Consider the following 12,884-nt stretch of genomic DNA (forward strand, 5'->3'; position numbering starts at 1 on the left):
GACTATAGTAAAACCATGATTTCTTGCAAAATTAATATGTGTAGCCAGTATATGCTACTGTTATGTTTGTTTGTTTAGACTATAGTAAAACCATGATTTCTTGCAAAATTAATACATGTAGCCAGTATATGCTACTGTTATGTTTGTTTGTTTAGACTATAGTAAAACCATGATTTCCTTTCTAAATTAATACATGTAGCCTGTATATGCTACTGTTGTTTGTTTGTTTAGACTATAGTAAAACCATGATTTCTTGCTAAATTAATACATGTAGCCAGTATATGCTACTGTTTTTGATTAAACTATAGTAAAACCATGGTTTCTTGCAAAATTTATACATGTAGCCAGTATATGCTAATGTTATGTTTGTTTAGACTATGGTAAAACCATGATTTCTTGCAAAATTAATACATGTAGCCATCATATGCTAATGTTATGTTTGTTTAGACTATAGTAAAACCATGATTTCTTACAATATTAGTACGTGTAGCCAGTATATGCTAATGTTATATTTGTTTAGACTATGGTAAAACCATGATTTCTTGCAAATTTAATACATGTAGCCAGTATATGCTACTGTTGTTTGTTTGTTTAGACTATAGTAAAACCATGGTTTCTCTCTAAATTAATACATGTAGCCAGTATATGCTAATGTTTTGTTTGTTTTGACTATAGTAAAACCATGATTTCTTGCAAAATTAATACATGTATCCAGTATATGCTACTGTTATGTTTGTTTGTTTAGACTATAGTAAAACCATGATTTCTTGCAAAATTAATACATTTAGCCAGTATATGCTACTGTTGTTTGTTTGTTTAGACTATAGTAAAACCATGATTTCTTGCAAAATTAATACGTGTAGCCAGTATATGCTACTGTTATTTTTGTTTGTTTAGACTATAGTAAAACCATGATTTCTTGCAAAATTAATACATGTAGCCAGTATATGCTACTGTTATTTTTGTTTGTTTAGACTATAGTAAAACCATGATTTCTTGCAAAATTAATACATGTAGCCAGTATATGCTACTGTTTTTGTTTAAACTATAGTAAAACCATGGTTTCTTGCAAAATTTATACATGTAGCCAGTATATGCTAATGTTATGTTTGTTTAGACTATGGTAAAACAATGATTTCTTGCAAAATTAATACATGTAGCCAGTGTATGCTAATGTTATGTTTGTTTAGACTATATTAAAACCATGATTTCTTACAAAATTAGTACGTGTAGGCAGTATATGCTAATGCTATGTTTGTTTAGACTATGGTAAAACCATGATTTCTTGCAAAATTAATACATGTAGCCAGTATATGCTGCTGTTGTTTGTTTGTTTGTTTAGACTATAGTAAACCATGATTTCTTGCAAAATAAATACATTTAGCCAGTATATGCTACTGTTGTTTGTTTGTTTAGACTATAGTAAACCATGATTTCTTGCAAAATTAATACGTGTAGCCAGTATATGCTACTGTTATTTTTGTTTATTTAGACTATAGTAAAACCATGATTTCTTGCAAAATTAATATGTGTAGCCAGTATATGCTACTGTTATGTTTGTTTGTTTAGACTATAGTAAAACCATGATTTCTTGCAAAATTAATACATGTAGCCAGTATATGCTACTGTTATGTTTGTTTGTTTAGACTATAGTAAAACCATGATTTCCTTTCTAAATTAATACATGTAGCCTGTATATGCTACTGTTGTTTGTTTGTTTAGACTATAGTAAAACCATGATTTCTTGCTAAATTAATACATGTAGCCAGTATATGCTACTGTTTTTGATTAAACTATAGTAAAACCATGGTTTCTTGCAAAATTAATACATGTAATCAGTATATGCTACTGTTATTTGTTTGTTTAGACTATAGTAAAACCATGATTTCTTGCAAAATTAATACATATCGCCAGTATATGCTACTGTTGTTTGTTTGTTTGTTTAGACTATAGTAAAACCATGATTTCTTGCAAAATTAATACATGTAGCCAGTATATGCTACTGTTATGTTTGTTTAGACTATAGTAAACCATGATTTCTTGCAAAATTAATACGTGTAGCCAGTATATGCTACTGTTATTTTTGTTTATTTAGACTATAGTAAAACCATGATTTCTTGCAAAATTAATATGTGTAGCCAGTATATGCTACTCTTATGTTTGTTTGTTTAGACTATAGTAAAACCATGATTTCTTGCAAAATTAATACATGTAGCCAGCATATGCTAATGTTATGTTTGTTTAGACTATAGTAAACCATGATTTCTTGCAAAATTAATACGTGTAGCCAGTATATGCTACTGTTATTTTTGTTTATTAAGACTATAGTAAAACCATGATTTCTTGCAAAATTAATACATGTAGCCAGTATATGCTAATGTTATGTTTGTTTGTTTAGACTATAGTAAAACCATGATTTCCTTTCTAAATTAATACATGTAGCCTGTATATGCTACTGTTGTTTGCTTGTTTAGACTATAGTAAAACCATGATTTCTTGCTAAATTAATACATGTAGCCAGTATATTCTACTGTTTTTGTTTAAACTATAGTAAAACCACGGTTTCTTGCAAAATTTATACATGTAGCCAGTATATGCTAATGTTATGTTTGTTTAGACTATGGTAAAACCATGATTTCTTGCTAAATTAATACATGTAGCCAGTATATGCTACTGTTTTTGTTTAAACTATAGTAAAACCATGATTTCTTGCAAAATTAATACATGTAGCCAGTATATGCTACTGTTATGTTTGTTTAGACTACGGTAAAAACATTGGTTTCATGCAAAATTAATACATGTAGCCAGTATATGCTACTGTTATGTTTGTTTAGACTATGGTAAAAACATTGGTTTCTTGCAAAATTAATACATGTAGCCAGTATATGCTAATGTTATGTTTGTTAAGACTATGGTAAAACCATGGTTTCTTGCAAAATTCATACATGTAGCCAGCATATGCTACTGTTATGTTTGTTTAGACTTTGTTAAAACCATGATTTCTTGCAAAATTAATACATGTAGCCAGTATATGCTAATGTTATGTTTGCTTAGACTATGTTAAAACCATGATTTCTTGCAAAATGAATAAATGTAGCCAGTATATGCTAATGTTATGTTTGTTTAGACTATGATAAAAACATTGGTTTCTTGCAAAATTAATACATGTAGCCAGTATATGCTACTGTTACGTTTGTTTAGACTATGGTAAAAACATTGGTTTCTTGCTAAATTAATACATGTAGCCAGTATATGCTAATGTTATGTACGTTTAGACTATGGTAAAACCATTATTTTTTGCAAAATTAATACATGTAGCCAGTATATGCTACTGTTGTTTGTTTGTTTAGACTATAGTAAAACCATGATTTCTTCCTAAATTAATACATATAGCCAGTATATGCTACTGTTATGTTTGTTTGTTTAGACTATAGTAAAACCATGATTTCTTGCAAAATTAATATACGTAGCCAGTATATGCTACTGTTTTTGTTTGTTTAGACTATAGTAAAACCATGATTTCTTGCAAAATTAATACATGTAGCCAGTATATGCTACTGTTGTTTGTTTGTTTGTTTAGACTATAGTAAAACCATGATTTCTTGCAAAATTAATACATGTAGCCAGTATATGCTACTTTTGTTTGTTTGCTTAGACTATAGTAAAACCATGATTACTTGCAAAATTAATACGTGTAGCCAGTATATGCTACTGTTATTTTTGTTTGTTTAGACTATAGTAAAACCATGATTTCTTGCAAAATTAATACATGTAGCCAGTATATGCTACTGTTATTTTTGTTTGTTTAGACTATAGTAAAACCATGATTTCTTGCAAAATTAATACATGTAGCCAGTATATGCTACTGTTTTTGTTTAAACTATAGTAAAACCATGGTTTCTTGCAAAATTTATACATGTAGCCAGTATATGCTAATGTTATGTTTGTTTAGACTATGGTAAAACCATGATTTCTTGCAAAATTAGTACGTGTAGGCAGTATATGCTAATGTTATGTTTGTTTAGACTATGGTAAAACCATGATTTCTTGCAAAATTAATACATGTAGCCAGTATATGCTACTGTTGTTTGTTTGTTTAGACTATAGTAAAACCATGGTTTCTCTCTAAATTAATACATGTGGCCAGTATATGCTAATGTTTTGTTTGTTTTGACTATAGTAAAACCATGATTTCTTGCAAAATGAATACGTGTAGCCAGTATATGCTACTGTTGTTTGTTTGTTTAGACTATAGTAAAACCATGATTTCTTGCAAAATAAATACATTTAGCCAGTATATGCTACTGTTGTTTGTTTGTTTAGACTATAGTAAAACCATGATTTCTTGCAAACTTAATACATGTAGCCAGTATATGCTAATGTTATGTTTGTTTGTTTAGACTATAGTAAAACCATGGTTTCTTACAAAATTAATACGTGTAGCCAGTATATGCTAATGTTATTTTTGTTTTGACTATAGTAAACCATGATTTCTTGCAAAATTAATACGTGTAGCCAGTATACGCTACGGTTATTTTTGTTTATTTAGACTATAGTAAAACCATGATTTCCTTTCTAAATTAATTCATGTAGCCTGTATATGCTACTGTTGTTTGTTTGTTTAGACTATAGTAAAACCATGATTTCTTGCTAAATTAATACATGTAGCCAGTATATGCTACTGTTTTTGCTTAAACCATAGTAAAACCATGGTTTCTTGCAAAATTTATACATGTAGCCACTATATGCTAATGTTATGTTTGTTTAGACTATTGTAAAACCATGATTTCTTGCTAAATTAATACATGTAGCCAGTATATGCTACTGTTTTTGTTTAAACTATAGTAAAACCATGATTTCTTGCAAAATGTATACATGTAGCCAGTATATGCTAATGTTATGTTTGTTTAGACTATAGTAAAACCATGATTTCTTGCAAAATTAATACATATAGCCAGTATATGCTGCTGTTGTTTGTTTGTTTGTTTAGACTATAGTAAACCATGATTTCTTGCAAAATAAATACATTTAGCCAGTATATGCTACTGTTGTTTGTTTGTTTAGACTATAGTAAACCATGATTTCTTGCAAAATTAATACGTGTAGCCAGTATATGCTACTGTTATTTTTGTTTATTTAGACTATAGTAAAACCATGATTTCTTGCAAAATTAATATGTGTAGCCAGTATATGCTACTGTTATGTTTGTTTGTTTAGACTATAGTAAAACCATGATTTCTTGCAAAATTAATACATGTAGCCAGTATACGCTACGGTTATTTTTGTTTATTTAGACTATAGTAAAACCATGATTTCCTTTCTAAATTAATTCATGTAGCCTGTATATGCTACTGTTGTTTGTTTGTTTAGACTATAGTAAAACCATGATTTCTTGCTAAATTAATACATGTAGCCAGTATATGCTACTGTTTTTGCTTAAACCATAGTAAAACCATGGTTTCTTGCAAAATTTATACATGTAGCCACTATATGCTAATGTTATGTTTGTTTAGACTATTGTAAAACCATGATTTCTTGCTAAATTAATACATGTAGCCAGTATATGCTACTGTTTTTGTTTAAACTATAGTAAAACCATGATTTCTTGCAAAATGTATACATGTAGCCAGTATATGCTAATGTTATGTTTGTTTAGACTATAGTAAAACCATGATTTCTTGCAAAATTAATACATATAGCCAGTATATGCTGCTGTTGTTTGTTTGTTTGTTTAGACTATAGTAAACCATGATTTCTTGCAAAATAAATACATTTAGCCAGTATATGCTACTGTTGTTTGTTTGTTTAGACTATAGTAAACCATGATTTCTTGCAAAATTAATACGTGTAGCCAGTATATGCTACTGTTATTTTTGTTTATTTAGACTATAGTAAAACCATGATTTCTTGCAAAATTAATATGTGTAGCCAGTATATGCTACTGTTATGTTTGTTTGTTTAGACTATAGTAAAACCATGATTTCTTGCAAAATTAATACATGTAGCCAGTATATGCTACTGTTATGTTTGTTTGTTTAGACTATAGTAAAACCATGATTTCCTTTCTAAATTAATACATGTAGCCTGTATATGCTACTGTTGTTTGTTTGTTTAGACTATAGTAAAACCATGATTTCTTGCTAAATTAATACATGTAGCCAGTATATGCTACTGTTTTTGATTAAACTATAGTAAAACCATGGTTTCTTGCAAAATTTATACATGTAGCCAGTATATGCTAATGTTATGTTTGTTTAGACTATGGTAAAACCATGATTTCTTGCAAAATTAATACATTTAGCCATTATATGCTAATGTTATGTTTGTTTAGACTATAGTAAAACCATGATTTCTTACAATATTAGTACGTGTAGCCAGTATATGCTAATGTTATATTTGTTTAGACTATGGTAAAACCATGATTTCTTGCAAATTTAATACATGTATCCAGTATATGCTACTGTTATGTTTTTTTGTTTAGACTATAGTAAAACCATGATTTCTTGTAAAATTAATATATTTAGCCAGTATATGCTAATGTTATGTTTGTTTGTTTAGACTATAGTAAAACCATGATTTCTTGCAAAATTAATACGTGTAGCCAGTATATGCTAATGTTGTGTTTGTTTAGACTATAGTAAAACCATGATTTCTTGCAAAATTAATACATGTAATCAGTATATGCTACCGTTGTTTGTTTGTTTAGACTATAGTAAAACCATGATTTCTTGCAAAATTAATACATATCGCCAGTATATGCTACTGTTGTTTGTTTGTTTGTTTAGACTATAGTAAAACCATGATTTCTTGCAAAATTAATACATGTAGCCAGTATATGCTACTGTTATGTTTGTTTAGACTATAGTAAACCATGATTTCTTGCAAAATTAATACGTGTAGCCAGTATATGCTACTGTTATTTTTGTTTATTTAGACTATAGTAAAACCATGATTTCTTGCAAAATTAATATACGTAGCCAGTATATGCTACTGTTTTTGTTTGTTTAGACTATAGTAAAACCATGATTTCTTGCAAAATTAATACATGTAGCCAGTATATGCTACTGTTGTTTGTTTGTTTGTTTAGACTATAGTAAAACCATGATTTCTTGCAAAATTAATACATGTAGCCAGTATATGCTACTTTTGTTTGTTTGCTTAGACTATAGTAAAACCATGATTTCTTGCAAAATTAATACGTGTAGCCAGTATATGCTACTGTTATTTTTGTTTGTTTAGACTATAGTAAAACCATGATTTCTTGCAAAATTAATACATGTAGCCAGTATATGCTACTGTTATTTTTGTTTGTTTAGACTATAGTAAAACCATGATTTCTTGCAAAATTAATACATGTAGCCAGTATATGCTACTGTTTTTGTTTAAACTATAGTAAAACCATGGTTTCTTGCAAAATTTATACATGTAGCCAGTATATGCTAATGTTATGTTTGTTTAGACTATGGTAAAACAATGATTTCTTGCAAAATTAATACATGTAGCCAGTGTATGCTAATGTTATGTTTGTTTAGACTATATTAAAACCATGATTTCTTACAAAATTAGTACGTGTAGGCAGTATATGCTAATGTTATGTTTGTTTAGACTATGGTAAAACCATGATTTCTTGCAAAATTAATACATGTAGCCAGTATATGCTACTGTTGTTTGTTTGTTTAGACTATAGTAAAACCATGGTTTCTCTCTAAATGAATACATGTAGCCAGTATATGCTAATGTTTTGTTTGTTTTGACTATAGTAAAACCATGATTTCTTGCAAAATGAATACGTGTAGCCAGTATATGCTACTGTTGTTTGTTTGTTTAGACTATAGTAAAACCATGATTTCTTGCAAAATATATACATTTAGCCAGTATATGCTACTGTTGTTTGTTTGTTTAGACTATAGTAAAACCATGATTTCTTGCAAACTTAATACATGTAGCCAGTATATGCTACTGTTGTGTTTGTTTAGACTATAGTAAAACCATGATTTCCTTTCTAAATTAATACATGTAGCCTGTATATGCTACAGTTGTTTGTTTGTTTAGACTATAGTAAAACCATGATTTCTTGCTAAATTAATACATGTAGCCAGTATATGCTACTGTTTTTGATTAAACTATAGTAAAACCATGGTTTCTTGCAAAATTTATACATGTAGCCAGTATATGCTAATGTTATGTTTGTTTAGACTATGGTAAAACCATGATTTCTTGCAAAATTAATACATGTAGCCATTATATGCTAATGTTATGTTTGTTTAGACTATAGTAAAACCATGATTTCTTACAATATTAGTACGTGTAGCCAGTATATGCTAATGTTATATTTGTTTAGACTATGGTAAAACCATGATTTCTTGCAAATTTAATACATGTAGCCAGTATATGCTACTGTTGTTTGTTTGTTTAGACTATAGTAAAACCATGGTTTCTCTCTAAATTAATACATGTAGCCAGTATATGCTAATGTTTTGTTTGTTTTGACTATAGTAAAACCATGATTTCTTGCAAAATTAATACATGTATCCAGTATATGCTACTGTTATGTTTTTTTGTTTAGACTATAGTAAAACAATGATTTCTTGTAAAATTAATATATTTAGCCAGTATATGCTAATGTTATGTTTGTTTGTTTAGACTATAGTAAAACCATGATTTCTTGCAAAATTAATACGTGTAGCCAGTATATGCTAATGTTGTGTTTGTTTAGACTATAGTAAAACCATGATTTCTTGCAAAATTAATACGTGTAGCCAGTATATGCTACTGTTATGTTTGTTTAGACTATAGTAAACCATGATTTCTTGCAAAATTAATACGTGTAGCCAGTATATGCTACTGTTATTTTTGTTTATTTAGACTATAGTAAAACCATGATTTCTTGCAAAATTAATATACGTAGCCAGTATATGCTACTGTTTTTGTTTGTTTAGACTATAGTAAAACCATGATTTCTTGCAAAATTAATACATGTAGCCAGTATATGCTACTGTTGTTTGTTTGTTTGTTTAGACTATAGTAAAACCATGATTTCTTGCAAAATTAATACATGTAGCCAGTATATGCTACTTTTGTTTGTTTGCTTAGACTATAGTAAAACCATGATTTCTTGCAAAATTAATACGTGTAGCCAGTATATGCTACTGTTATTTTTGTTTGTTTAGACTATAGTAAAACCATGATTTCTTGCAAAATTAATACATGTAGCCAGTATATGCTACTGTTATTTTTGTTTGTTTAGACTATAGTAAAACCATGATTTCTTGCAAAATTAATACATGTAGCCAGTATATGCTACTGTTTTTGTTTAAACTATAGTAAAACCATGGTTTCTTGCAAAATTTATACATGTAGCCAGTATATGCTAATGTTATGTTTGTTTAGACTATGGTAAAACAATGATTTCTTGCAAAATTAATACATGTAGCCAGTGTATGCTAATGTTATGTTTGTTTAGACTATATTAAAACCATGATTTCTTACAAAATTAGTACGTGTAGGCAGTATATGCTAATGTTATGTTTGTTTAGACTATGGTAAAACCATGATTTCTTGCAAAATTAATACATGTAGCCAGTATATGCTACTGTTGTTTGTTTGTTTAGACTATAGTAAAACCATGGTTTCTCTCTAAATTAATACATGTAGCCAGTATATGCTAATGTTTTGTTTGTTTTGACTATAGTAAAACCATGATTTCTTGCAAAATGAATACGTGTAGCCAGTATATGCTACTGTTGTTTGTTTGTTTAGACTATAGTAAAACCATGATTTCTTGCAAAATAAATACATTTAGCCAGTATATGCTACTGTTGTTTGTTTGTTTAGACTATAGTAAAACCATGATTTCTTGCAAACTTAATACATGTAGCCAGTATATGCTAATGTTATGTTTGTTTGTTTAGACTATAGTAAAACCATGGTTTCTTACAAAATTAATACGTGTAGCCAGTATACGCTACGGTTATTTTTGTTTATTTAGACTATAGTAAAACCATGATTTCCTTTCTAAATTAATTCATGTAGCCTGTATATGCTACTGTTGTTTGTTTGTTTTGACTATAGTAAAACCATGATTTCTTGCTAAATTAATACATGTAGCCAGTATATGCTACTGTTTTTGTTTAAACCATAGTAAAACCATGGTTTCTTGCAAAATTTATACATGTAGCCACTATATGCTAATGTTATGTTTGTTTAGACTATTGTAAAACCATGATTTCTTGCTAAATTAATACATGTAGCCAGTATATGCTACTGTTTTTGTTTAAACTATAGTAAAACCATGATTTCTTGCAAAATGTATACATGTAGCCAGTATATGCTAATGTTATGTTTTTTTAGACTATAGTAAAACCATGATTTCTTGCAAAATTAATACATATAGCCAGTATATGCTGCTGTTGTTTGTTTGTTTGTTTAGACTATAGTAAACCATGATTTCTTGCAAAATAAATACATTTAGCCAGTATATGCTACTGTTGTTTGTTTGTTTAGACTATAGTAAACCATGATTTCTTGCAAAATTAATACGTGTAGCCAGTATATGCTACTGTTATTTTTGTTTATTTAGACTATAGTAAAACCATGATTTCTTGCAAAATTAATATGTGTAGCCAGTATATGCTACTGTTATGTTTGTTTGTTTAGACTATAGTAAAACCATGATTTCTTGCAAAATTAATACATGTAGCCAGTATATGCTACTGTTATGTTTGTTTGTTTAGACTATAGTAAAACCATGATTTCCTTTCTAAATTAAAACATGTAGCCTGTATATGCTACTGTTGTTTGTTTGTTTAGACTATAGTAAAACCATGATTTCTTGCTAAATTAATACATGTAGCCAGTATATGCTACTGTTTTTGATTAAACTATAGTAAAACCATGGTTTCTTGCTAAATTTATACATGTAGCCAGTATATGCTAATGTTATGTTTGTTTAGACTATGGTAAAACCATGATTTCTTGCAAAATTAATACATGTAGCCATTATATGCTAATGTCATGTTTGTTTAGACTATAGTAAAACCATGATTTCTTACAATATTAGTACGTGTAGCCAGTATATGCTAATGTTATATTTGTTTAGACTATGGTAAAACCATGATTTCTTGCAAATTTAATACATGTAGCCAGTATATGCTACTGTTGTTTGTTTGTTTAGACTATAGTAAAACCATGGTTTCTCTCTAAATTAATACATGTAGCCAGTATATGCTAATGTTTTGTTTGTTTTGACTATAGTAAAACCATGATTTCTTGCAAAATTAATACATGTATCCAGTATATGCTACTGTTATGTTTGTTTGTTTAGACTATAGTAAAACCATGATTTCTTGCAAAATTAATACGTGTAGCCAGTATATGCTAATGTTGTGTTTGTTTAGACTATAGTAAAACCATGATTTCTTGCAAAATTAATACATGTAATCAGTATATGCTACTGTTGTTTGTTTGTTTAGACTATAGTAAAACCATGATTTCTTGCAAAATTAATACATATCGCCAGTATATGCTACTGTTGTTTGTTTGTTTGTTTAGACTATAGTAAAACCCTGATTTCTTGCAAAATTAATACATGTAGCCAGTATATGCTACTGTTATGTTTGTTTAGACTATAGTAAACCATGATTTCTTGCAAAATTAATACGTGTAGCCAGTATATGCTACTGTTATTTTTGTTTATTTAGACTATAGTAAAACCATGATTTCTTGCAAAATTAATATACGTAGCCAGTATATGCTACTGTTTTTGTTTGTTTAGACTATAGTAAAACCATGATTTCTTGCAAAATTAATACATGTAGCCAGTATATGCTACTGTTGTTTGTTTGTTTGTTTAGACTATAGTAAAACCATGATTTCTTGCAAAATTAATACATGTAGCCAGTATATGCTACTTTTGTTTGTTTGCTTAGACTATAGTAAAACCAAGATTTCTTGCAAAATTAATACGTGTAGCCAGTATATGCTACTGTTATTTTTGTTTGTTTAGACTATAGTAAAACCATGATTTCTTGCAAAATTAATACATGTAGCCAGTATATGCTACTGTTATTTTTGTTTGTTTAGACTATAGTAAAACCATGATTTCTTGCAAAATTAATACATGTAGCCAGTATATGCTACTGTTTTTGTTTAAACTATAGTAAAACCATGGTTTCTTGCAAAATTTATACATGTAGCCAGTATATGCTAATGTTATGTTTGTTTAGACTATGGTAAAACAATGATTTCTTGCAAAATTAATACATGTAGCCAGTGTATGCTAATGTTATGTTTGTTTAGACTATATTAAAACCATGATTTCTTACAAAATTAGTACGTGTAGGCAGTATATGCTAATGTTATGTTTGTTTAGACTATGGTAAAACCATGATTTCTTGCAAAATTAATACATGTAGCCAGTATATGCTAATGTTATGTTTGTTTGTTTAGACTATAGTAAAACCATGGTTTCTTACAAAATTAATACGTGTAGCCAGTATATGCTAATGTTATGTTTGTTTTGACTATAGTAAACCATGATTTCTTGCAAAATTAATACGTGTAGCCAGTATACGCTACGGTTATTTTTGTTTATTTAGACTATAGTAAAACCATGATTTCCTTTCTAAATTAATTCATGTAGCCTGTATATGCTACTGTTGTTTGTTTGTTTAGACTATAGTAAAACCATGATTTCTTGCTAAATTAATACATGTAGCCAGTATATGCTACTGTTTTTGTTTAAACCATAGTAAAACCATGGTTTCTTGCAAAATTTATACATGTAGCCATTATATGCTAATGTTATGTTTGTTTAGACTATTGTAAAACCATGATTTCTTGCTAAATTAATACATGTAGCCAGTATATGCTACTGTTTTTGTTTA

This window comes from Lampris incognitus, chromosome 2 (genome assembly GCF_029633865.1).
Source record: "Lampris incognitus isolate fLamInc1 chromosome 2, fLamInc1.hap2, whole genome shotgun sequence".
Lineage (NCBI taxonomy): Eukaryota > Metazoa > Chordata > Actinopteri > Lampriformes > Lampridae > Lampris > Lampris incognitus.